Consider the following 27,122-nt stretch of genomic DNA (forward strand, 5'->3'; position numbering starts at 1 on the left):
TGTGATATTGACTGACAGGCTTTTTGGTGAATGACAGGAGGGGAAATAAAACTCCTGAGCCCTGTGGCTCTTCCGGATGTCTCATCAACTGCAGAAAGCTAGAAGATGACAATTTGATTAAAAAAAAAAAGCATTGAAGCAGCACATTCTCCCTGCACGGCTCCCAACTTCTACACCAATTCAGCATGTTAACAAATATTCTGAGTCAAATAATTATAGTCACCAAAGTGATGCCAGTATTAGACTTATGCACATACAATAACAGCTACAAAAATCAGGAGAAAAAAATGTAAGGACAGTTAAATGAGAAAGCATATGTTATTTGAATTACCTCAAGGTGAGGACCTCTAGGTCAACATAAACAATGAGGTGGATTGTTTTTTCCTTTAAAGGAATGGGCAAATTGGAGAGGCTGACAAATTAAAATAACATTATAAACACCATAAGGCTGAAATTGAAGAAGCTGTTGACTAAAGTCAGGAAAGAAAACTAATACAAAAATAAAAGCACCAAAAAGATGAAGGTGACGTCAGAGGTGTGTGGTACATGGTACAAGCAAATCTGTTCCCGTATCAGGAAGAAAGTGTCAAACTATGAAGTTACACAAACCAAGATGAGAGAGGGGAAACGAAAAGGAGAAGAAAAACAAGCGATAGAGAATAGTGTTGTTCCTAGAAATGAGAACCAAGGAAGTGGAAAAGCAATCACACAGACATTCGAATAATGCCAGTTTTTATATTCTGGGCATTTCTGTGCACAGATGTAAGAGGCACATCATGTCCTAAGAGCAATGAGCATCAGATCTAAGCATGTGGCTGGCAAGATGGATCAGTGGGGCAAAGGCTCTTGCCACCAAGAATGAGGGCTTTGGATTTTACCTCTGGGACCTTCATGGCAGAAGGAGAGAACTGACTCTTGCAAGTTGGTTCCTGAGAAAATTAACCTAACTTTCAAACATTTAAGAACTTCTGTCTTCTGCTTACAGGTTGACCCTGTCGTTTTGATCCTTTGATTCACAGAGATTTGTTTGTAAAAAAGTGTTCAAATAGAACTATTATAATAAATAGCAGGGGAGATTGAAAACTCTCTGTGTATTCTTGCTTTGTGAAACAACTGAAATGTCTCCTGTTAGATTCACCTAGCTATTTCCTGATAGTTGGCTTATGCTTATGAGTTTTAATGAGCCAGGAGTCTGTAGCAAAAGTACAAAATGGATGTACCCCGTGTTCATGGATAGTTATGGCCTCCTACTTTGAGAAGTTCCTGACTTCAGTCATCAAGCCCACAGTCTATTCCTTAGAGGAAAATGTTTAGTGATTCACTGAAGTCCCCTCAAGTTCAGGTAAAGCAATATATGAGAAAATACACACTAGGAAATGAATGGACAAACCAACCTTCAGCCTTAGTGCAGCTAAAGACTTGGTCATGGCACTGAAGAAGCACCAAAAAATATTACACATTTTGTTTTCCATCACCAAAGCAGTATGAAAAATTCAAGACTAAGCAAACAGAGAAAGAAAGAGGAATATGAATAGGAAAAGAAATTAGGAATCATATAAAAATAATTTGAGGAGAGAAGAAAATAGAAATACATGATTTTAATGAGATTTTTTTCACAGACAACACTAAAACATTTCATATTTGAAAGATTTGCCTTATAAACCAGTCAAAATTTAATATATCCATCCTATTTTTTAGAACAAAAACTTCTGCTTCATATTCACAAATGTCATGTTTAGGAGTCTAGGAATTGTGGGGCCAGAAAGACCTTATTGGAATGCTCATATGCAGATAGAAAATCATAGTACCCTGGAAGATGATATTGGTAATCCAGTAACAGGAAAAGATGTGAGTTTCATTTCAGGTTAAGAAATGAAGACTCACACTCTACTATCTAATCAAATCTAAAAGCCCAATTGAAACCCTCAAAGTATACAGAATATATAAAGGTACAAACGTGGGAAACTCAGTTCTAGGAAAGATGAATGACTATGTAGTGGAGATGGCTCTATTATAAGTAGAGTACAGACTTCTGAAATGCATTTTCAATCACAAAGATTTTAGTTAGTGTATCCCTGGCTCTCCAAGAACTCTATTTAAAGCAGGTTGGCCTCATATTCTGAGATCCACCTGCCTCTGACTCTCAAGTGCTGAAATTAAAGTATGGCATTGATTAAAAAAACATTATAAAGCTGTCTTATAAGGGTTAGGAATGGGAAAGTGAGATAGTGGGCCTGCTAAGAGAATCAGGAGAAGGGGAGAAGATAAATGGGTAGTGACAACAAAGGCCAGAAGATGAAGTGAGGGAAATATTGAGAGAAGATTCTGAAGATCTTCTTGGTAAACTGACAGCCATCTAAAGGTGAAAGACCAAGATCTGGATGTGACCCTGATAATGTTATTGAAATATACCACTTATTTCTTTTGGATAGTGACCACCAAAACAGTATTAAAAATTCAAGATTAAGAAAACTTAGGAAGAATAAAGCAAGTCTGATCATAAAAAGAAATTGGGAACAATTTAAAAGATAATTTGAAGAGAGAGGAAAATTAAAATTTTCACATCAATTAGGCTTATGGATATGGACATTAACGGAATTGTATATAAAGTGGTATGGTGGGCCAAGGCTTTGGGCATTCTAGGCAACTGGTCTATCACCGAACCATAATTAGCTCTCAAATATTAAACAGGCAATAATGATATTTTAAAAAATACCTTTACCTTGTTAACCAATATAATTTCCTATCCATTTATCCCATGGAGATTTTGAGACAAGGTTATGCTTTTCAATAAACTTGAATATACTACTAAAGCAAGATATTACTGGTTGCCATGTTGAAAACAATTAAGGATCGCTTTCTTTATTGTTCTAAGGCAGCTATTTTCATACACCAACAGATGAACTGCTTCTTATACCTTGTTAGGGAAGGTGTCAGGGCAAAGGGAACGGAAAGATACAAAAATGGCAACCTCTGTATAATTTGCTTGAACTACATGAAAAAGATTAATTGTACTAAGGGTTCAATCCCTACTGAAATATTTATCACGAGTTAGTCTCATTTCTTACTGCTCTCCTTGACTCAAAGATAAAATGCTTTAATCAGAACTCTGCAGAAGGCTGAAGATTATAAATGTAACTGTCATGGAGAACACAACTCAGTGGAAGTTATATTTTGAGGATCTGCTATTTAGTTACAGAATCATGTATTTTTAAGTAAAACACAAGAGTTTATCGTGAGCTGGGTAGACAAGAGATAAGTAGTGTAACAACTAGTCAAGTAAGTTATTGCCACTCAGAAAAACCCTACAGACAGCAGCGAATACTCTAGAGAGAAAATAAAATTTAATATGTAAGATGAGTTTAGAATTCAGTGACTTGGTCAGTTCCTCCTTCAGTCAGTTGTATATCCAGCATTTGAGAACATCCTTGTGATTACTTCAAGACACAATATGGCTCCTTATTCTCTAAGAAAGAGATTGAGACAGAAATTAGAGTGTGTTATGTACTATGAAGCAGACAGAGCTGTTGGGGGGGTCATAATGGCCAATGTGTGGATCATTGTCAGGAATATAGACACTGTTTCTATCAGTTTCTTTCTGAATTAAAGTCTACATTATGATTACAGGCTTGCCAAGTAAATTCTATAAATGCCAAAGGATCTTAGCTAACTGGCATTTTCTCTTTCAGTCTGAGACTCCATGGCTTGCAATTTGAATATTTCTTATTTGAGAGAGATTGGCAAATTGGTGGGATGTAGCAAGATAATGCCTCTCCACATTCCTTCCCAAATAAGTCTTGGGGTAAAATTAAATCTCCATGACCTACTGGCTCTGCTTGTAAATTTTAAACTTGAAAGGTTGGTTCAAGGGTGCTGGGCAGTCAGAGGTTTTAACAGCCATGGTATGTATAAAAGGGGGTTAGTCAGTTTATGGGATTGTGGTTGGGGTGATCATCCATGATTGAGGTACATCAGGGCAAGTTTACTCTAAGCCCCACTCTGATCCAACTGAGGGCTGTGATACATTCTTTTCACCTGTAAACGAAACAAAGACAGCATTTCCTTATTTAAATCTATCTCCAGTTTTATTGGCCTAGGGGACTCATGTCTTCTTGGAGCTCTTGCTGGCAGAGAGTAATTCTACAAACTGAGTTGAGTCTCTTTTCAATCCAGCTCCTCACAAATGCCAGACAGGTACTTTAACGCTCAGCGACACATCCAAGGAACACCACTTAGTTACCCCCCACCAGTGTGTGTGTGTGTGTGTGTGTGTGTGTGTGTGTATGTGTGTGTGTGTGTATACTTGAGTTTAGAGACTTTTGGAGCTCAAAAGTGAGCATCAGATTCCCTGAAGCTGGAGTCACTGGCAGTTGTAAACCATGCATGGGTGCTGGGAACCAAACTTGGTTCACCTGCAAGAGAAATACAAGTTCGTAGCCGCTGAGCTATATCTCTAGTCCTTTGATTATTATTTTTTAGGAAAGTTATAACTATTTAAATGTAAATGGAAAAACTATTTAAACATAAAAGGAAATAATAATAATGTACAAAGCTAGTATGGTAACAGAAAAGTCTTGACTTGGATTATGATATTTATAAGGCATTTTATTTATGCTTTTTATAAATATGCTATTTATAAAGAATTTAAGCAACACATAGATGGTGAATATGAAGGTTACAGAAACCATTTCAGATTCAATAACCTTTATTAACATTGAGTCTCAATCATATTTTAAAGTCTATATAAATATATAAATGGAGAGATAGAAACGTCTTGTTAGTGATACATCATATTGCCAAAGTCTTTCAAATGATTAGTGTAAAGTTTAATTTTAGACCCTTATAGAAAGAGAAGAAAATGAGGGAATCATTCACCTTCAAAGAAACGTGTCTTCACCTGAAGAGGTGGAACGCTCTACAAATTTTCTCTTAGCTTAAGGAAGAAAGAGCTAAGATGTCATAACCTTTATATGAAAATAGCATTGCTAAGTATGCTGAAGCTGGACCAGCATGGTGACACGTAGCTGCCATTCCCACATTTGGAAGTGAAGGCAGGAGGATCAAGATCATTCACAGAAAAACAGCAAGTTAAACCATCATCTCACAAAAACAAACAAATGCCAAGAGCAAGATAGACTTGTCTTCTCTCCCGAACTTCCTCTCTCCCCTGCCAAACCTTCCCCTTATTCCTCCTCATTCTTTTCCAAAATTGTGATTCATTTTTTTATAATTGTTGTTACATACATGTGTATGTATTTGTGTATATTCCAAAATACACAAATACAGTCTGCAGAGTACCTATAATGTAACATATAGATATGTTTTTAGGGCTGAATGTTTGGCATTGGATAACCAATTGGTGTGCTCTCTTCTGGGAAAGACTATTTCTCCTTCATCATTCTGTAGCTGACTGTAGATCTCTGTGTAGAATTCAAACCTCATGATCCTCCTCCTGAGGGTTACATCTACTGGTATGTTTCTTGCTTTTTGTTGTTCCCCACTGAATACACTAGAGTAGCTGGTCTGTGAGGTTCCAGGATTAACTTGCCTCTGTTTACCACTGTCTTAGGAGCTCTGTGATCTCAGATACAAGTTAATGTAACTGCTGTTTCTATGGGTTCTGGGGAGTTTTGAATTCAGATTCTTATGTTTTGTACAACTATGTCCTTTACCACTGAGAAGCTCTCTCCCCAGGACCCCAGATTCTGATTTTAATAAACAACATCATTGTATTTTCATGCCATGGTCTTATGTTCAAATTTTTCTCAGTGGCCATATCCATGGGATTGAATAGCATTAATTCCTCTTTACACAGATCCAATGAGTATCATTTTTTGAACTAGTAGGAATTATCAGCTACTGACATTCAAATCCATCAAGTTTGATGAGGTTTTGATGTGTTTATTTGGTGATGATGATTGTATACACTGCTGTGTATATGTATGCCTCTTGTTCATATATACTTTCTTTACACATCAGTTAGTTATTTTCAGAACTTTTTTGGACTTTGTTGTATTTCTGCCAGTTTTCTAGAAAAGTTTAAGCCTTTAATATTTTTCTGACATTAGATATTATTTTAGATAATTAAGTCGAAGAAAAAAATTTACATTAAGTATTAATTTATGACATTGTATTATGGCATACTTACAATTAAAGGGCACTTAGGGGAATGCACACTACTTACAGGAAAGTACAATAACTGAAAATTATTTAGTACTAAGAATTATTAAACATGAATACTAGATCAATGTACAAATTGCCAGTACCCCAACTTGCCTTCCCTGCAACCAAAAGACCACTGGTGTTCTGACTTTTAAGATCAAAATTTTATTTTGTACATTGAAAATCTAAATTACACCGAAGAGTTCAGAATATTTTCTTTAAGTACCTGGCTTATTTTTTCAGCACACCTTTTGTCTGCATTTGTATTAATGTGTACAGTTTTTATTCACTTTTGGTCTCCATTATACAGTGTCCTAAAGAAACTTATACTGCTCCCCATCGATGGGGAACTCCTTGACGTTTGGTTGAATGTTAGGGTGCTTTTTAATATTTTTTAAAATATCCTTTTTTTTCTTATGTGTATGTATACAGCCTGCAAATATGTGTGCATGTGCTTGTGGATCCCCAAGGTCAATGCCAGGAATTCTGTCTTTTTCTTTGAAGCAGTGTGTCTCATTCAAACCCAGAGTTGTCCTCATCTCCTGAGGCTGGAATCATGAGTAAGTCACACTGCGTTTACATAGGTTCTGGGGACCCAAACTCACATCCTCTTGCTTATATAGGCAGGCTTTACCTGCTAAGCAGTTTCTCAAGACCTGTTTTATAAATATTTTGGGAATGTCCTTTATATGTGAGTGTGCTGAATGTAGATAGAGGTAGAATGGCTTTAGTTGTTGAGCACAAATGTATTGAGGTTTAACAAATACAGATGCAAAGCTTACCAAGGGACTTAGGACACATCTCCTGCCACTAGTACTGAGCATTCCTGCTGTCTCACGTGATCTCAGACCTAAGGCTGGCAGTATTTAAACGATTGCCAATCTCTCAATGTGATTTGATGCGATCTCTCTGCTGTCTGAAATGGAGGCTCCTCTGCATGATTAAATCACCATTTGAATATACTCGGAGGAATGGTCCTGCTTTTTATTCTTGCCTATTTTGTATTTTACTTATTATTTGACTTTTAATTATTGGCTTATCAGTTTTCCTATATTCTGGAAGTGAGCCATTTGTCATTGCTATCATTGATGTTATAAGATATTTGTTCAACCAGGTTTATTTATTTATTTATTTATTTATTTTGCCTGTTGTCCAGGCTTAACCTCAAAGACTTATGTAGCACAGGATGATCTTGAATTTCAGATCCTTCTGTCCCCACTCCTGATTGCAGAGACTATAGACCTGCTTATGGCTCTAGGAATGGCGACTAAGGATTGTACATGAGAGGCAAGCAAGCTACCAGCTGCCCTACACCCCTCGTCTCAACCAGTTTTAACTAGAAAGACTGTAGTGTAGTGTGGACTCCCTGGCCATTCAAACAGCTCAAACAACATGTAGATTTGCTTTTGGTTCATTTTGTTCCAGCTCTTCAATCCGTTTTCCTTTCCTCATGTCTCCTTGTACTTATTGCTTTTCTATAAAATGGTGTAAATTGTACTTTAAAGCAAAAATCCTCTTGACTTTTCCTTCGTGAGAGCAACTTAGATTGCCTTTGAATTTACATTTCCATTAAAGCTATCGACCAGATGGTTACATGCTACCAAAGTAAATCTTCCAGTAATGTTTTGGTTGACATTTTACCTCCACCGCCCACTTGTATTTGAAGTATACCCTTGAAACAAAAAAATGTAAAAGTCATAAATGCAGAACTGTTTGTATTTTCAAGAAGGACTAACTCATCTGACTGCCCCTGTGAGACATAACTTTACCAAAGAAAATCTCTCCTGACCCTTCTGTCATTGTGCTCTTCTCCAAAGACTACTATAGTGAAGTAGTTCCCAAGTACTTTATTTTCCTCTTTACAGGGGAAATCGTGACGAGCATAGCCTTTCTGACCCAGCACCAGATCTGTAAAATCTATCTGGGTCTTGGCACATCATCAGCACTTTCTGCTCAGCATCACTGTGTTTTATTTCTACATTCTACTTTTGAACATAGTAGAGGATGTTCTACCCAAGAAGCATCACAGACAATTCTGCTGTGAACACTCTCATGTATCTGAAAGAAATGTGAACCTATTTCCTTTGAGTACGCATCTAGGGCTATAAGCTAGGCTCTAAGTTCAACAAGGAACTCTGTGAGCTCCAGGCTTTGTGAGAGACCCCGTCTAAAAAGGGATAAGGTAGAAAGTGATAGAGGAAGGCCACCAACGTCCTCTTCTTCTCCGTGTACACACACATGAGCATCTGAACCCATTTGCACATGTGCACACATTGCCGTAAGCCACATACTCTTCAAATACATTCTGGACAAAAGTTTGTGTAGGCTGGAGTTACATATTACTAGATAATCTCAATTTGTGCTTCTATAATTTAATTACTTCTTTTGATGAATATGAATATAACATTTTAATATATTAACTAGTGATTTATGTGTAACGATGAAGAGATCTTTTCTCGTTTCAAGTTTAAAAATGTTTTTGTATGTTTTGTTTTGATTTTGGTTTTTGAGACAGGGTTTCTTTGTGTAGCCTTGGCTGTCCTAGAACTTGCTCTGTAGACCAGGTTGGTCTCAAACTCAAAGAGATCTGCCTGTCTCTACCACCCTGGGATTAAAGATGTATGCCACCACTGCCAGGCTATGAATATTGTTTTAAACGGTGATTTAAAAAATTATCTTTGGTTATCTGGAAAAGTTTTATGGTATCTTTAGGGTTTTCTTTTCTTCTTTCTCTTGTTTCCTTCTTTCTCTCTCTTTCTCTTTCTTCCCTTTCTTTCTTTCTTTCTTTCTTTCTTTCTTTCTTTCTTTCTTTCTTTCTTTCTTTCTTCTTTTTGTACTTCAATCTATAACCTCTAAGTATTATTTAGTTTCTGTGTGATGCATTAGGGGACATGACTGAAGTTTTTGCCTTTATATGGAACACACAGAAAACTTCCAAGAGTTCAGCTACCTTCTAAAATTGTTCATCTGTATCAGATATCAACTGAGTGTAGATAGAATTTATATAGTTTTATTTCCAAATTCTGTATTCTGTTTGATTGCCTTATGTTTATTTTATCCTAATCTTAAAGCAGTGTGTGCTGAATTACTCTATTACAAACTTTTGCTCATTCACTACCTTTATCTTGATTTTATTTTGAAGATTCAGTTGATCCATTGAACATCCTCATTTTTATGTAAATATGGGAATGAGTCAGCCATTTTCCATGGTAGAGAGAGTGTCATTTTAGTTGCATTTGATGTCAGCTCATTAATCCTATTGGGAAAATATTTATTTTGAAATTCTGAAAACCAATCTATTTTAAGCACAGTATAAATAACTTTTCAATGCGGTAAAATTAAAAACAATAATTTTTCTAAAAGGAACTGTGCCATGTACTTCATGTATCTTTGGGCTGAATTTTCTATTTTTGTTGAAATTAATGAATAATACTATATCTGCCAGTAGGTATATTGATTTGTAGTTTCCATTTCTGTGATTATCTGCTGAATGTGTGTGTCATGGAATTTGGTGACCCTACACAATAAACTAATTATCTCCCACCTCTGGAGATCTTCTGAGTTGCTATGAAATTGATGAAATATCCCCAGTCACATTTTTGGTCCTAAAGTTGGTATTTTACTTCTCTGGCTGGATGTCTCATGAAACATTTTTTAAAATATTTTATTAGATTTACTTATTCATAGGTAGGGAGGATATGCATGCCTTGGCACATGCATAGAGGTCCAAAGGCAACTTTCCAGGAGTTGGTTTTCTCCTTTCACCATGTGGATACTAGAGGGATTGAACTCTGGTTGTCAGGTTCAATGATTAAAGGCATCTTTGATGATTGAGCCATCTCTCCAACCCGAGAAACATTTTTTAAGTGGTTCATTGAGGAGATTTTTGCAGGTTCATTCTTGTTTCAAAGATGCTGTCATTATCTGTGATACAGTGTCCAACCTGGAGCCGTACATGCATACATCCCATACATGGGCACACACTCATAATCACACATACACACATGTGCTCACAAGACACACATGCATACATGTATGTGTACTACAAAATCAAGTACAGACAAGGACTGGAACAGCTATCAAGAGAACTAGAGAACATGAGCTATCCATGTTTTTTCTTCTAGTTCAGATATATTTTGGCATAAAGGAGACAATAGGAGGAATAATTCTTTCTCTCATTCTGCTTCATTTGAATCCAATTGACTTGACTGACAGCAGTGAGGAGCCCTCCTACATGTCCCAGGACTCCAGAAACCCCAACCAGCACCATTTCCTGACCTCGTTCCTTCCTCAATCCCATCATGCTGGTGGTTGGGTTCCCTGAAAAACTTCCTTCCTCTTCTTTCCAATTTTTTGAGCAGCAGAGAAACAGAGAACACTCGGAAAGAAGTCCAGGAATCTTGACAGGGTGGCAACTATCCTGTGGGCCATGGAGAGCAGAGGTCCCAAGTCCAGAATGTAGGAGAAAGAGAGATGCATTTGGCATTTTTATCTGCTTTGCTTTTTTTTTTTTAAATGGAGGAGGCAGTTTCAAAGCTTGAGCTATTTGAAGTGTCCAGCTGTTCTTCATGATTACTTTTTTATCCATACAATTTTGGAAGAAGTAAATCTAAACCTGTTGTTAACGCTCTGTGAGGTTCTGCGGTGTCAGCATCTTTCCTGGAATATTCGCCATGGGTACTGGGGAAAAAAATTAAGTTAGCTCAAATTTTAACCTTTATATCCTTTCTTTAAAGAACTGAATTCAGTCCTGAATCAATTATCACATCTGAAACCCAGATCCAGATTGAATGGGGGGACATTTAGAACCATGTCTGAAGCCGTCACCGTTAGATGAGGGCTGACGAGGACAAGTTTGAAGGACCCTTCTGGGTGCTGCTTTGTGTAAATATGTTTCTTTGTGGCTGTACTCTGTGGCAGGAGGTGTGCCGGGTGGTCTGTCTTCACATCATGGACCATCTGTGGGGATGGTTTCCCAATCAGTCAAGTAGCAGGAAGTGATGGGTACCTGCTGTGGGTTAAGAACACTTTATTCATCCTCGAGTTAGCTGCTTTGCAGGCTTGTCAGGGTTCATCACATACAATAGTGACGCTTGGTTTATATTTAAGAAATTCTGTTGTTTCAGACTCTTTTCTTCTTACTTTAAATATAACTAAGTCTGAGGATGACTACCAAAATTTAATCTTACATTCTTGCAATACTATCACCCATCATCATGAAATAATAAAAACAAGTTCTGATTTTAACTATCATTAAAAGCCAAATATTTGTCTTAAATAAAACTATAAAATTGAGTAAATAGAATGCAATTCCCCATTTTAGTGGCCCTAACATATTTATGTAATATGCATGTGTGTTATATACATGCTATATTTTATGTAACATAGTTATGTTATATATAATGCATATGAACATTAATCAATGAAACACATAGGTATATAATATACACATTATATATAACTGTTCTGGTGTGTTTCTGTGTTACTATGATAAAAACACTGACCAAACCAACTTGGGGGAAAGGGGGTTTATTTGACTTACAGGTTACCATCTAACCTGTCAAGTCAAGGATGAAACCTGGAGGCAGGAACTGAGCAAAGGCCATGGATTAAGGCCATTAATGACCCACTTCTTCTGGCTTGCTCAACTGTGTTTCTTATACAGCCTGGGCCCACTTGCCCAAGAATGGTACCACCTATAGGGGGCTGCCCACATAATCAGCAACCCAGGAACTGTCCCACAAACATGGCCACATGCCAATCAGATGGAGGTAACTCCTCAGTTGAGATTCGCTCTTTTCCCCTGTAGTCCTAACATCTGCTCTGTTGGAGATTCAAACAAAGAAAATTCCCACTTAGCCCAGTCTGCTTCCAAGTTCATGACCTTCTTGCATCCGACTTTTCACCTGAGATTACAGGTTTTCAACATCACATCGAGGCAAGATAGGTTTATGAAAGAATTTTAAGGGTTAATAATTAAACATCTGTGTGGAATTATCCAATATCCATCTATGCACCCTCAAATACTTTTTCATGTAAATTAAGGTGGATATTTATTTTGTTGATGGGCTTTTTATGTCTTATGTAAAGTTTGAAACAAAACTGTTGAATAATTAGTTATGAGTAATGTACAGGTGTGTAGTAACAACCCAATCCAAATTTATTATAATTATTCATCATTCTATGCATTTTAGGGTCACCCTGGGATCAACCCTGTGATTTGGTTTTTATTCTCTTGCCATTAGGTTGTGGTTGGTCTTGTGTTCTTCAGAGTCAATGTTTGGCCAGGCAGTTTCCTTGCGAGATCTGTAAGTCATATTGATCGTCACTAGGAGCTTAGCTATTCAGCCTTCTGATGCCCTGCGTGTCTCTTTGAGTTTCTCACAGCAGAAAGATTGTGTCCAGAAAGAGCAAATGAGACTATTGGGTGAGACAGGAGTAGAAGAGCTTTGCTCTGGGCTAGGAAGTGACAAGATGGTCACTTTTGTGATCTCTCCTTCAGAGCGGTCACAGAGCCTGCCAGTGTTCCCCAGGAGTGGACACAGATGCCGCATCCTGCTGGGGAGAGCCCAGTCACCTGTGCTCATCACTAATCCAGCATGCTGCTCCTGAGTTCTCAGTGAACCTGGCATTGTCTCAGCTGCCCCCTTTGCAGACTGTCAATATGCAAATACCTCTAATCAAAAGGTCGAACGCAGCTGAAGACCCCAAATCCAAAGTGTCCACCACAGTGATGATCCCTGATATTTCTCGTGATTTAACTAGTTTTTAATCCATGCTCCCGTGCCATTTGCAAGTCAATTTAAACCAATTTTCTGGGTCATATTTCACGGCACACTTTAACAGGCATTTTGCCGCTGCCAAAGTGCAGCGTGTGTACCATGCTCCTTGTTCTCCACAGGACAAGCGATGCTTTTAAGGGGACAATGGTAATTAGTTTTTAATTCAGACAATTACATACAGTCATTCCGAGTCCTCCCTGGTTGCTTTTGTACAGGAAATCATTTTAATCCATTAAGAAGCATCCACAACTGTTTTGGGTATTTTTTTTGCATCATGCAAATTCCATTGCAGTCATCCTTATTTCAAAATATGGCAGGGATTTAAACACAGCTCGCCTTATTAGAAAAACACACCTCATTTATGGGTTGCATTTGTTCAGACTGAATGTCATGGCATTTTCCAGTATCAGAAACCCAAATAATTCCCTTTTAATTGCAAATAGAGTATATTTATTTTTAAAAGGCATTTGTGTATGTATATGTGTGTGTACAACATACGTGTGCATGAGGGGTGGGGGGGCAGTCAGGTCCATGAGCTTTCCACACAATTTCTTGTCTCTGCCTCCATCTCGCCATAGACATTAAAGATGTGCATGGCTGTGTCTTGTCTGCCTTTATGTGGAATCTAGGAATCCAAACTCATGTCCTCACGCTAGCATGGAAAACACACAGCCCACTAGGTCAGTTTGCCCATCCCCGTTTCTCAGTTAAACAAGATCTTGTTGTATTTCTAAGAGTACTGTTCATGACTCTTGCATTGTCTTTTACATCTTGTCAGGGGGAATGTTGTAGGTATGTGAAGCCTTGAACAATACACTTATATCTGTTTTGCTTTCAATTAAGGATGATCAATAAGGTTTGTGGTTGCCTCATTCAGATATGCAGGCTTTGCCAGGCTACCACGAACAATCCAGGGATCTGGGGGGAGGGGAAGGGAGGAGAGAGGGGGCTTGAAAGGCCAAGTGTTACCTGAAACTTCTGAGCGCCAAGTCTAATGTGTACCAGAGATGCTCTCCCTCAGCAACACTGGCTGACTCTGGGCTGCTTAACGCCTCACAGGTGGACTTGCTATGCCATCTCCTAAGATTGAATAATGACTACTGAATAAATATTTCAGATATTTGAATTCCAACTTAATAAAAAATTAAAAAGGAAAAATGAACTGCTAAGGCAGTTCCAAGAATGGAATAGAATCTTTTAGGAGTTGAGGAGTAACTTCTCTGAGAGAAATTTTGGCAGGGGTTAAAGGACAGAGATTGCGGACTCAGGGACTCTACCGAAGCCTTGGGATGATAAGGCCCATGTTAATGGCCTATGCCAGTTCCTAGCTTTGATTTCTCCTCAAAGCGCAGGAAATCAGAGGGTTTCTCCTTCTCCGTGGTCACACCTGGGTTCCCTGAAGTAGCATTCTCCACAATGGCTCTGTGTGACCTTCTGAGTGGCCGTCTTCAGAGTCACCACATATATCTACTCTGAACTACAACCCAAACATTCTTGAGAGCTGCCACCAGCCCCGAAAACATTCTTTGTCCTTAGCGTGGAGAATTTCTTTTCTTTCCCTGCTGAAGGCTTCTTGTCACATGAGGTCTCAATCTTGCAGCCCTCGCTTTCCCTGAAAGCTGCACCGATGTTTGTTTGGTCTCACGCCCATTGTCCTCCCTTGTCTCTGGTCTCTGTGCAGCATCATCGTCACGCATGCTTCTACCTCAGGAACGCTGCCTTTTTCCATCCTCCCCGCACCAACGCATTTAACCTGCTTATCCCACTGACTCACTCCTGCCACACCTTTCTGTTTCTCTTTTGCCACAACTGAAAAGCAGGAAGTCTCTTGTGGTTTAATTTCCTCAACACTTCACCGCTGGTTGCCTTGATGTGTTTAGTTCCTCTTCTGGGACAAAACACACCACTAAAGCAAGGAAGTTAAGGAAGGGAGGGCTGGCTTTGGCTTGCAGTTCCATCTCAGGATATAGTCCACCATGGTAGGAAAACCCCAGCGGCAGGAGCAAGTGGCAGCTGGTTACATTGCACCAGCACCCAAGCCATAGAGAGGGTAGAGAGGGATGGATTCTGGTCTGGGGACCCCAGCCTATGGGGTACTGTTGTCCACACTCATAGTTGTTTTTTCCTCCTCGTTTAATCTTTTCTGGAAACACCCCATGATCATACCCAAAGGCTCCATACCAAGGTGATGGTAAAACCAGTCAAGGAGACAATTAAGATCAAGTACCATACTCAGTGTGAGAGCTGTTCTCCCATCGTATTAAGAAGCCTGGAGACCCAGAGGCAGGAAATCAGAGCAGTTTATCTCACAACTTGGGAAAAACAGGCATCAGCCATCAGCCCAGAATGGTGGGTACACTGATTGAGTGCCCAAACCAGTTTTTACAACCCCAGTTCAGGCCCAGCCTCCCTTTAACACTGAGTGACCATGGGGGAGCGGCGAGTTTACAGTTTTCCACATCACGTCGATCTAATCTTTCCCTCTGCCACTTATAGGCCTTGCGTGGGTTCACTCCGGAATTTTACATCCTGTTTATTTTAAAGATTTTCAGCTTCATCATCTTCTCAGGTCTGTAGGTCACTAGGCAAGCTTGGATGTTGTTATTTTTAACTCTAAATGTCTAGTTTGGGTGGGGGTGTAACTAGACTAGCAGAGTTTGGGTGGAGTGGAGTGGACTTAGCAGGCTGTCTTCAGGAACCCATGAGCCTTGTCTCCAGGTGGAACTCAGCTGACTCAAAGCAGATTTTATGTTCATGATGAACTAATAGATTTAATTTTTAGCCTCTAAATGAATGCCCACTTATTTTGTCTTTTGCTCGTTAACCACTGACTTCTGTGAGACTTTGAACTCCTTGCTCTATCTGAGTCCACAGTGCCAACCCAAGTCTAGAGAGTGGGTAGTATTTATGCATACGTTGGGTTCCTTGCTAAATGAATCAACAAAGTCCATTTAGCTCCAAATGACCATCTGAGGCATCACGGCTCCTGAGTGACCAGGCCTTGCATTCAGAAACAATGCCTCCAATGCAAATAGACTGCCAGGTATCAGGTTTCACAGAGCTGCCTTAAAAGCAATTTTAGGAAATACTGAAAACTAAAACTGAAGTATTTCCCAGGTTTACATCTTCCAGGACTTTCCTGGATGGGGGCTTCTGTGTTCTTGTCAGATTAAATTGGTTATCAAATCCCAGCTCTCCTTCCTTTGCTCTGCATGTCAACATCTTTATTTGTGCTGTATTCTTCGGCTCACTTTCAGGGCTCATGGCTTTGTGGGGGTTGTTTTTGTCTTCATCTTTTATCAGTTTACACAGTCCAGATCCCTGCTGTCAAAGCTGCTTTTCTCGGCCATCAATTTGACTGTCAATATCTTTCCTGAGATGCTTCTACATCTTTCTTGGCCCATTTTTATAGAGATGTGTCACTGTTCTTTGTTCTTCAGACTCACGGTGTAAACCATCTAGTTGTGATCTTCTGTGATTTCCAAGACCCAAGAAGGGACACAGAGAGTTGAGGTTAGTGAGACACTATACCTGTGACATCTGCAGGGAGTTCACCAACTCCAGTCCAATATAGACTTCCAGGCAGCAGAAGGGACACACCCAGTTTCATATGATCCAGTTTTCCTGTCTACCTTAGGAGGTAGAAGAGGGGGCTATCTAAGAAACACTTGTAAAGGAAAAGCTAAGAGACCCAGTTAGAGGTCTTTCTGTTGACCAAAAACTGCACCGGCACATTAACTAGACAACAGAAGAAATGATCTCTCTCTCTCTCTCTCTCTCTCTCTCTCTCTCTCTCTCTCTCTCTCTCTCTCTCACACACACACACACACACACACACACACACACACACANCTCTCTCTCTCTCTCTCTCTCTCTCTCTCTCACACACACACACACACACACACACACACACACACACACACACGACACAGGGAGGATGTGGGGAAGTAGGCTCAGGCTGGCCTCCAACACAGTGCTCCTGCCTCACCTTCCCAAGTATGGGGATTACAGGTATCCACTGCCAGGCTCAGCTCTTCTCAGAAAAGAGTAAGTCTCCAGGGAAACTGATGGACGACAAAGTATCTAAAAACAAAGGCACTGGAGGAAATTGTGACTTTTGTCAACTAGGCAATGGTTCCCAGTTAGCCCTGACTAGAAGACCATAAAGCCATACACTTTTATAAACCAGTCTGCTTGCTGTTTCTAAGTGTTCTTCTGATGGTCACCTGTCCTTCAGTGTGACTTGTTGGGCAGATGAAAGATTTAAGAGCTAAAGTGGATAGATGATGTTAGGTCTTCTTTCAGGAAGGATTAAAAGAGTTCTGATGGGGCCCACACAAGTTCAAAAGAATAAGTAGCAGCAAAACATAAATTATTTAAAAATTTTAATGGTATTCTATGTGTAAAAATGTTTTGTTTGCACCTATGTCTGTGTACCATGTGCATGCCTGGCACCTGCAGAGGCCAGTGAGAACATTAGCTCTCAGTGAACTGGAGCTACAATGTTATTCGCCACCAGAGGATGCTGGGAACCAAATTCAGGTAATCTGCCAAAACAGCCACTGCTAATAACTACAGAACCATCCTTCCAGCCCCAGACCCTACATTCTTGCTGTTATTATTTAAATTGATTTAATAATAGATAAGTATGTTCAAAAGTAGTCACAGTGAGTGTGGGACATGAACCGCACGGATGGTGAAACTGGGGATGTTTGTGTTAAAGTTCTCAAATGTCCTGTGGAGTGTGACAGGTGATTTGGGATGGGTACAATTGTGTACTGCAAACCAATGTTCAAAAACCTAAAAGATAAGGAACAGACAAGTTAAGAGGAAATATAAAGATAGAATCATAGAACATACTCAATTAAACTCAGAAGATGAAGGAAAAGAAGAGAAAACAGATAAATAAGAAGATTAATAAATATGATAAATATTAATTGTATTTTAGAAAAATCCTCTTTAAACATTGCTTAAATATACCAATCACATACAGAAATTGCTCAAAATAGTTTTAAAACAATTATATTTAGGAGTATATAAGTATATGTACATACACACATGCAATAGAAATTACTGAGAAGAAAGACTATGGATATGAAGGAGAGCAGGGAGGGGTATATAGAAGGGTTTGGATTTGGAGGGGGGAAATGGAAGAGATGTTGTCATAAACTGAAAATATAGAATTTAAAAAGACTTACATGTTGTTTTTAAGAAATACACTTTAAATATTATAAAGTGCACATGTGTGATATTGACCATATATTTCTTGTAGCCCCTTTAAAGTGACACAGGAAGTTAACCATCAAGGGGTTGGAAAGTTGGCTCCATGGCGAGTAGCACACACTGGTCTTGTAGAGGACCCATGTTCAGTGCCCGGGACCCACTTTGGGATGCTTCCACAGCCTCTTCTGGGGAATCTGATGCCTTCTTTCTGTTGACCTCAGTGAGAATCTGCTCTCATGTGCACCTACCCCCCCCCACTTACATACATATACATAACTAAAATAGAAACGTATGGTAAAAAAAAAAAAGAAATTTAGCCATCAAACAAAAGAGAGACATTATGTAAGGGAAAGAATGGTTAAACTGCAATATACCAATAGTTAATATACATGTGCTTAACAATAGAAAGCCTGTAAGTGTGTGAGGCAGACACTGATGGGAAGAAATTCAAGGCTAAATAAATAAATAGAGTATCATAATTAGAGAATCCCAAGCCTAATTTCAGTAACTGACAGTTTCAGCCACTGAAAAATCAACAGGAACATACTCAGACAAAACAGCCCCATCAATCAACAGGATCTAAATGATGGAACATGGTTCATTCAATAGAGTTGATACATACTCTCCTTACACATAACCATGAGAGCTGAGAACACATCTTAACAAATTTTGAATAATGGAAATCATAGAAAATATGCTGGCAATTGCAATATAATTAGGGACACATCAGTAACAAGCTGAGAAGCAAACAAAAGACTCCTAGAGAAATGGATTACATATTTATAAATAAGAAATTGGCCAATTAAAGAAATATTTGGGGAAACAATTTAGTCATATATAATGTATATATTTATATACATATATAATTAAAATCAAATTACTAGGAAGCAGTCAACACACTATTCAGTAAGAATTTTAGAGTAATAGATGAATGTCTTACAAAATAAGAATAATTAAAAATTGCCAAGAAACAAATCATGAAGATTTTTCCCAAGGAAACTAGAAAAAGGAAAAATAATAATAAAAAAAAACTGAGAGCAAAGATTACTAAACATTGAAAGCAAGAAGTAAGGAAAAAAGAAAAACAAAGGGGCCAGGGAGACAGCTCAGCTGTTAAGAGCACCTACTACTCCTGGAGAGGACTTGAGTCCTTTTGCAGAAACCATGTTGGGTGGTTCGTAACCACATCTAACTCCTGATCTAGGGAATATGATGCTCTCTACCAGTCTCTGCAGGCATCCTTCACACACTGAATTTTAAAAAGTCACAGAAGAAAATACAAATAAGCTGAGCACAATATAACTTTTCAAAACTTAGAGCAACAGGTCCAGGCATGTGCATTGTGAAGTCTTACAAAGAAAATATGCAATTTCCTAAATTGTAAATGTTCAGAAATAGAAAAAGGGGAGCGTTCCATTCCATACATCTAGGATACCCTAATTCTAAAGCTAGAGGAAAACATTACAAGAGAATAAACAGATCGAATATCATAAAACCTAACAAAATGTTTTTAGATTGATGATAATATACACAGAGAACTGCATACCATAGCCAACCAGGGTTATTGAAAACTCATAACATCCACAAGTTGAAACACCCATTTACATCTTACCAGCTGGGGCACTACATATCTGTAATCTCAACATTTGGTTGGTTACAGTAGAGGGTCATGAGTTTCAGGCAAGCCTGGCCCTATACAGTTAATTCTTGTCCCCTCGCCCCCCAAGAAGAGTTTAAACAAAATGAATGAACTATGAAGAAGTAATTGGTGATTTAGGATGTGAACAGCTGGCAGGCGGTAAAGGCTAAGATGTTTGTAAGGAAGCAGAAGGGTTGACTTTGTAAAGCTCTCCTGACAGAAAGGAGATTCATTTGTTGTCCAAACATATGCACAACTCTCATAAATATTTGCATGATTGATGATGATGGTAGAACACTGAATATATCACTTCCTAGCCTAGGCTAACTGGGGCAGATGGTTAGTTAGTAGTATAATTTTGCTGTATAGACTAAGAATTAAGCCCAAATTTTATCAACATGGAAGAAAAAAAATAAATCTTTAGATGTCAATTTTATGGGAATGGTGAGGAGTGAAGATTGAATTGGGAAGATTCAAGAGAAAAAAATAATAGAGGGTAAGAGGTCATTAGCATAAAAGACAACGCATTTTGTTGTGTTTCAAGGAGAAGGAGCTGTAATTATAAATAGTGTCAAGAGATAATAAAATCTGTTAAGATGAGAAAAGCCCAGCATGTCTGCATGTAGACTGTACTAAAGCTCAGAGAAAGGAAATGTCTCTAATGTAAGAGAGAGAAGAGAAAATGACTCTGTCCATCTTCTAGAGAGGTTGGGGGCAGGAAAAGACAATCTGGATGTTATGGTTTGGGGTAGCAATTGCCCTCTGAGTTCAAACATTCCATCCTGGAGGGAAGCTCATCACGAATCAGTAACTTCTAAAGGGAAGCTCAGTAAGACTCAGGAAGTAAACACCTCGCAAATCTCTGGAAAGTCCTAAAGCTTATTGGAAACTCAAGGCTTGATGTGGGAGTGATTTCTTATTAATAAAGAAACTGCCTAGGCCCCTTGATAGGCCAACCCTTAGGTGGGTGGAGTAAACAGAATAGAATGCTGGGAGAAAGAAGCTGAGTCAGGGATTCGCCATGGTTCTCCCACTCCAGACAGACGCAGGTTAAGATCCTCCCTGGTAAGCCACCTTGTGGGCTACACAGAATATTAGAAATGGGTTAGAACAATATGTAAGAGCTAGCCAATAAGAGGCTGGAACTAATGGGTCAGGCAGTGTTTAAAAGAATACAGTTTCCCTGTAATTATTTTGGGGCATAAGGTAGCCATGTGGGCAGCCGGGTGCCGGGGATGCAGCCCTGCTGCTCCTTCAACAAAGGCTCCTCCCTCTCTCCAAAGACTGCTGATGAAAGAAGACTCTCTGAGTTGTCAAATAGCTTGAAAGTTGAACAGAGAGCTTTAGACTCTCAGTTTTCATGAGTCACCCATGCCTGGGAGAGCTTTCAGTGATATGGTTGCCCTTGTGTCTCCATGTTCCTGGACACTACCTCAGTAAACAAAGTTGACAAAGTTGAATCTTGGTCATATCCCTACGTTGGTCTGATATCACTTCCCTATTTGTAGTGAGTTGACATTTGTTTAGGTCTCCCAGGATTAGTGTCACACAAAATATGGGTATGGCGGTTGGCTAGGGGCTTGCAAAAATTCTCTTCTAATTTTATATGCTTGTTAATAAGATAGGACTATCATAGTCTAGAAGGCAAAGATGGAAAAGAAGTATAGAAGACAACTTAGAAGAGAAATACAGATCCTAAATGTAAAATAGCTTCATAGATCCACCTGAGATTAGTGGTGTGGCTTTAAAATATTAACAGCTGACACAAATGTGTGCTTTCCTATGTTCCAAAGCTATGAGAAAGGACGCATGGGGTTAGCGAAATTTTATATTTTACCAGAGTCACTGACTTTTCTGTTTAGTATATTGGGATTTTAAAGAAATAAGGAAAAGCTCATTGAAGACAGAAAATTGGGTAGGGAAAGCATGCTGTGTAAGAAGTATCTGAAAACACGAAGGGTAACAGGCAGGGGAAATGGAGAAATGTTAACATCAGACATGACTGACGTACCAGCCACTGGGTTGAAGGATGCTTGCTGTTGGGTATTTAATTAAATCACCTAGATGGTGAATGACTAGATTGTGGCTCTCTTATTTAGGATGAAGGATAAATTCTTTTGAGGAATAAAGGTCAAAGAATTGAGAAATCAGTACATTGGAAGATGACATGAATCTTGGCATTACAAAGGATCATGGCTGGTCCACTGTACTGAAGATTGCTGCTATCCTGGACCCTCATCTTTAAGGGAGATTCTCAGTGTTTCGAATTCTTGTAGGTGTCTTCAACAACCAAATGTAGGGGCTAGGGATGAAAGCAATGAGGGACAGGAGTATTAATTCTCACCCTTTTATATTATTGGTCAATGAGTTCTCAAAGGCATCACAATTGTCTATGAATCTTCCAAAAGGGAAAATACCTTACATTCTAGAAAACAAGCATACCAGATATGAACATGAAGATAGCAAGAAAAACCTGGTTCTATGTTGAATTACCCTTCATCCCTACAGTCTTGTCCTAACAAACCAAGAATCCCGTTCTTTTTAATTGCTTAATTGTCCCACAGACTGAGCTCATTATTTCTCATGTTCTCTCATATGCCAGCTCCTTTCACGATCCATGTGTACAGTTTTAGACTTCATGGCAATGTTTTCAGCCACATTTTAATGGTCAGCCTTTTGCATCCAAAGTTTATTTGCTAGTGAGGGTCATTAAAAATAATATTCTTTTATCAGAAGAATCAACCAATGACTTGTTATAGATGCTTAAGTTGTTTGGCAAGCAGGGCCTTTCAAAGAACAACCCACTGACATTTTCTGGGATATTTCCAGAGGCAGTCACAAGGTCACCTATGGTATAAGCATCATAGCACTGTGTCACTGGTCACAGACTACCTTCAGGCTCAGCAGGGAGAGATGCACTGTGTACTTGGGCAAGTTCTCTGAATTAACGTCCTACTTACACATTTACATTTTACCTTCACACCGTCAAATTGTCATTTTGCCTCCTGTGTCTGTTCCATTTATTTTGCTGGAATAAAGTCTTTTTTTTTTCTTTTCTTTTCTTTTTTTTTGTGACTGGAGATTCACTAGTTGGGGACTGGAACTCTTACATGTTATTTCAATTGGTGACTCTGTTCTGACTCATGATGCCCCAACAGGTTGTAAGGTTCATTTCTCATCCTTTCTCAAAACTCCAAAGATCAAGTCATACACTGTGAATTTTAAAAGCTGTAACAGGATTTCATCCAAGTCTATGGGGTGCTCCCCACCTCTCACCATCTAATATTCTGTGCTGCCTTAGGACTCTGCGAACAAGAAGGCTATAGTTCCCTTCAACCTTGAAGAAGGATCGTAAGATGGCAACATAAAGCTCTTGTGGTATGAGGGTTTGTGCCTAGTCTTGTTGTATCTTGTTATGCTGTGTTCGGCTCATCTACCTTCTTCCTGATCATAGGATCACACAGATAGAGCAATTTGTAAAGAGAAGATTTGTTTTTTGTTTTGTTGCTGTTGGATTATTTTTTTAATTCTCTCATACAATACATTCTGACCACATTTTCTACTCCCTCCACTTCACCCAGTTACCCCTAACTTCAGCTCTTTCCCAGATTCACCCCTCCTGGATTTCCATTCAGAAAAGTACAGTGATGGAGGCATACATCTTTACTCCCAGCACTCAGAAAGGCAGAGGCAGGCAGATCTCTGTGAGTTTGAGACCAGCCTGGTCTATAGAGTGATCTCCAAGACAGCCAAGGCTACACAGAGAAACTTTGTCTCAAAGAAAGAAAGAAAGAAAGAAAGAAAGAAAGAAAGAAAGAAAGAAAGAAATGATTGAGAGCAAACAAAAGTCCCAATCACAAAGATTTTCTGATGACATTTTTGAATAGTCCTTCTCTGAATTAGAAGACATGACTCTTATGGCTCAGAAATAACAAAGATTTCCTCTAGTTCATCTTAGAGATGATATCATTTCAAGAGCCATTGAGAAGGAATTCTTCTTGTATACTTAGGAACCCAGGTTCTGAAATTCTCTCCCAGGAAAGAATCCAAAAGAAAATAAAACATTTGAAGATGAATTTTCTTTCATGATTTAATAATAGACTCAGGGGATTGGAAAACATGTAAATGTCTGATGGTAATATAGCAGGCTACCATATGGAGTGTATATGTATGGAGGCAGAGGCTGAAGAGAGAGGGTGGCCAGAAGATTAAAAAGCAGCATTTGAGGCTTCTAGGGCAGATGGCATTCTGGGGATGGCTCTACAAAAAGAGGGAAGCAGAGTGAAGGAGTCACGAAAATCTATGTAAAAATATGTTGTATGTTTCAGGATCGAGTTGTGCGAGGCTCGGAGGAGCAGCGTCCTAGGAGGCTGAAAGATGAGCATTCTGTTCAGAGGCCAGACAAGGATCAAAAGCCTGGAGGCTTTGGTCCACTTGGGAAGGACATCTTCCTAAGTGGCTTACTTTCATGAAACCTTACAATGCTACATATCAGGAGGATTTGACACATAAACTGAAATCACAAATTTCCAAACTTTAACTTGGGAACATCAGACAGATAATGAATTAAAAAATATTCTTTGAGGACTTGTTGGTTTCTAAATTTAAAGCAGACAAAGCAATAGCCACTAAATATAATATTTACTTAATGTTACCTTTCAAATTACTGTGAATTATAAGATGATGTAAAATATTTGAAGGACAGTGTATGATCAATGCCTCCTGGTAGTGCCTTGGCATGACTGTGAAACTGTCATTAGATCTCTGTTCATTGCTTTTCCCTGTCTATAGAAAAGACTAATGTAGTTAAAGATGGTGGTCATGACAAACAGTTGGCTATGATCGTTGAATAACCACAGAAAAATATGAAAATTTATCTAAGACCTTGAGTCTGTGTGATGGCTAATTGTCAGTCTGATAGGATCTGTACCCACCCAAGAGACAAACCCAAACCAAACCTCTAAACAGGTTTGGGAGAATTTCTTTTTTAAAAGTTAGATTTACTTAGTTTATATGTATTAGTGTTTGGTTGCATGTATGTATGTGAACCACATGTGTGCCCATGGAATGGTTTTGTACTACCCATATAAAGCCGGGAGTCAATCCAGGTCCTCTGCAAGAACGAGTGTTCTTAACTGCTGGGCCATTTGTCCAGCCCCATCAAAGAGCTCTAGGCTGGATTAGTAGAGGGAGACAGAGTGACCTGAAAGATGGGCAGCACCAGCTTGTGACCTGGAGTCTTGAACGGTGTAAAGAAGAACATAAGCAGAGAGCCAGCATTCATCAGTCTCTGCTTCTTGGACATTGACGCAATGCGGGCAGCTGCTTCGTGCTCCTCCTATGACGGCTTCCCCACCATAATGACTGTACCTACCAAGTATGGGCCAAAGTAAATGCTTCCTCCTTGAAGTTGGATCGTGAAATGCATTTGATCACAGAAAAGTGAAAACTTGGCTAACACATTGTGTCTGTGTTTGCTTAGAAAGTTATTATAGTGTATGGAGGCTATTTAATAGAGTATGCATTGTTATTATAGTTAATATATAAATAATTAGATTTTAAAGTTACAGTTAAGAGTTTAAATGTATCACCTCTTCTTCTGTTTAGATACCTTTGCATGCCCAGAAATACATAGGTACATTACTGAACTGTTAACTGTAAATGGTTATGTGAGTAACTAAATTAAAACAGCCATTTTCTGGCAAAGGAGGATTTTTTTAACCCTAAATTTAAAAAGTTTCCTCCTTGACTCTCAGTATTTTTTCTTTGCAATTTTATATTTTTAAAGTATTAAGTATATTTATTTTTTTACAAATTAAGTTGAAAAAAATCTCAGTACCAGATATGAGAAACCTCTGTTGCAGGTATTGGTCAGGATAGTGCAAACAACACCCAAATAGTACAGGTTATTGCTGTCGCCCTTTGCTGCCTCACAGAGATTGTAAGTAAGGCCCCATTAATGAAGACTCTGTGCACTTCAGACACAGTACTCAGAGGTTTCAGGCTGGATCTAACCTGAAAGCCTCCTCCCTGCAGTTTGGCTTGAAAGTGCCAGTACCAGAAAGTACTATGTAAGCTGCCAAGAGAGATGAGCAATCCACATTCCTATTCATCTCTGATGTCTATGAACTGCAGCAGTGACCAGCATGGCAAAATAGCCCTTCAAAAGCAATAGTGGTGCTCTTGTCTTAGTGGCAACCAACAACTGTCTACTTGAGCATAAAGCCTATCTGTAGGAGAGAAATAATGCCTGGTCCCAGTAACCCAGCCAACTCTCTAGGGTTAGTGTGGTTATAGATCTTAGAAGAGATCCTACTACTAGCACTTAAGTAGAGCACCATAATTCCTAACTGTATTCTAAAACTTATACTTACACTCACAGGTAAGTGAAACTCTCAACCCTCATCAAAGATGCTTTTCTTTAGAACAAAGACTATTACAGAAAAACCATAACTGGTCATCAGGAGCCCAACCACAGCAGGTACATTGACAACACAACTCCTACACCTAATGTTTAGGGAACATCTCAGAAGAAGGGCCAGAAAGACTGTAAAAGCCAGAGGACCAGGAAGTCTGTGGTGAGATTGTATCTCTTAGAAAGGACAGGAAAGCAACACCCAGGATAATTTAATAGTATGGCTTTCTAAACAAGATTCAAACGACGATCCAAACTGTCAATAAACACATTAATGCAAAAGGAGGGAATCTCATAAGGTCCTAGACAAAGAGTTATAGGCAAGTCCTGACTACTAAGTGGGGGGCAGGGAGAATTAGTCTCTCCCAGTGATGAGTTTCTTGATCCAATACAAAATAGCCAGCCCTAAAAAAATATACATACACGCCATACTAGGACTCAACAGCAAGTTGCATGTATATATTTATGTGTGCAAATGTGCATGTACATGTGTGTGGCAATAATAACCAAAGAAAAAGAAATCATAAATTTGAAAGGGGCTAGACATAGCAGGAGTTGGATGAGAAAAAAAGAATGGGGAAGGTGTTGTAATTATATTTTAACTAAATTTTAATTTAGAAATACAAAAAGTTAAATTAAGAACTATTATTTATTGGATATATATTCACAAAATATATAAAATCACTTATTGTCCCCAGACAACTACAATTTAATCATATGCACTTTGATAATTTTCTCAATGTGTCTTTTCCAAATCCTCAGACCCAAAATTCAGAATAACATGCCACCAATGCTTGAATTAAATTTTGCTTCCTAAATTGACTGCTAAATATCCAAAAATCTTGTTCTTTTACAAAGCAAAAAACAATATAAATAACTGGTTTCCTAAAATGCAATCATT

This window comes from Alexandromys fortis, unplaced genomic scaffold (assembly GCF_014885135.2).
Source record: "Alexandromys fortis isolate MF-2015 unplaced genomic scaffold, M_Fortis_MF-2015_v1.1 scaffold_36, whole genome shotgun sequence".
NCBI classification, from domain to species: Eukaryota; Metazoa; Chordata; class Mammalia; order Rodentia; family Cricetidae; genus Alexandromys; species Alexandromys fortis.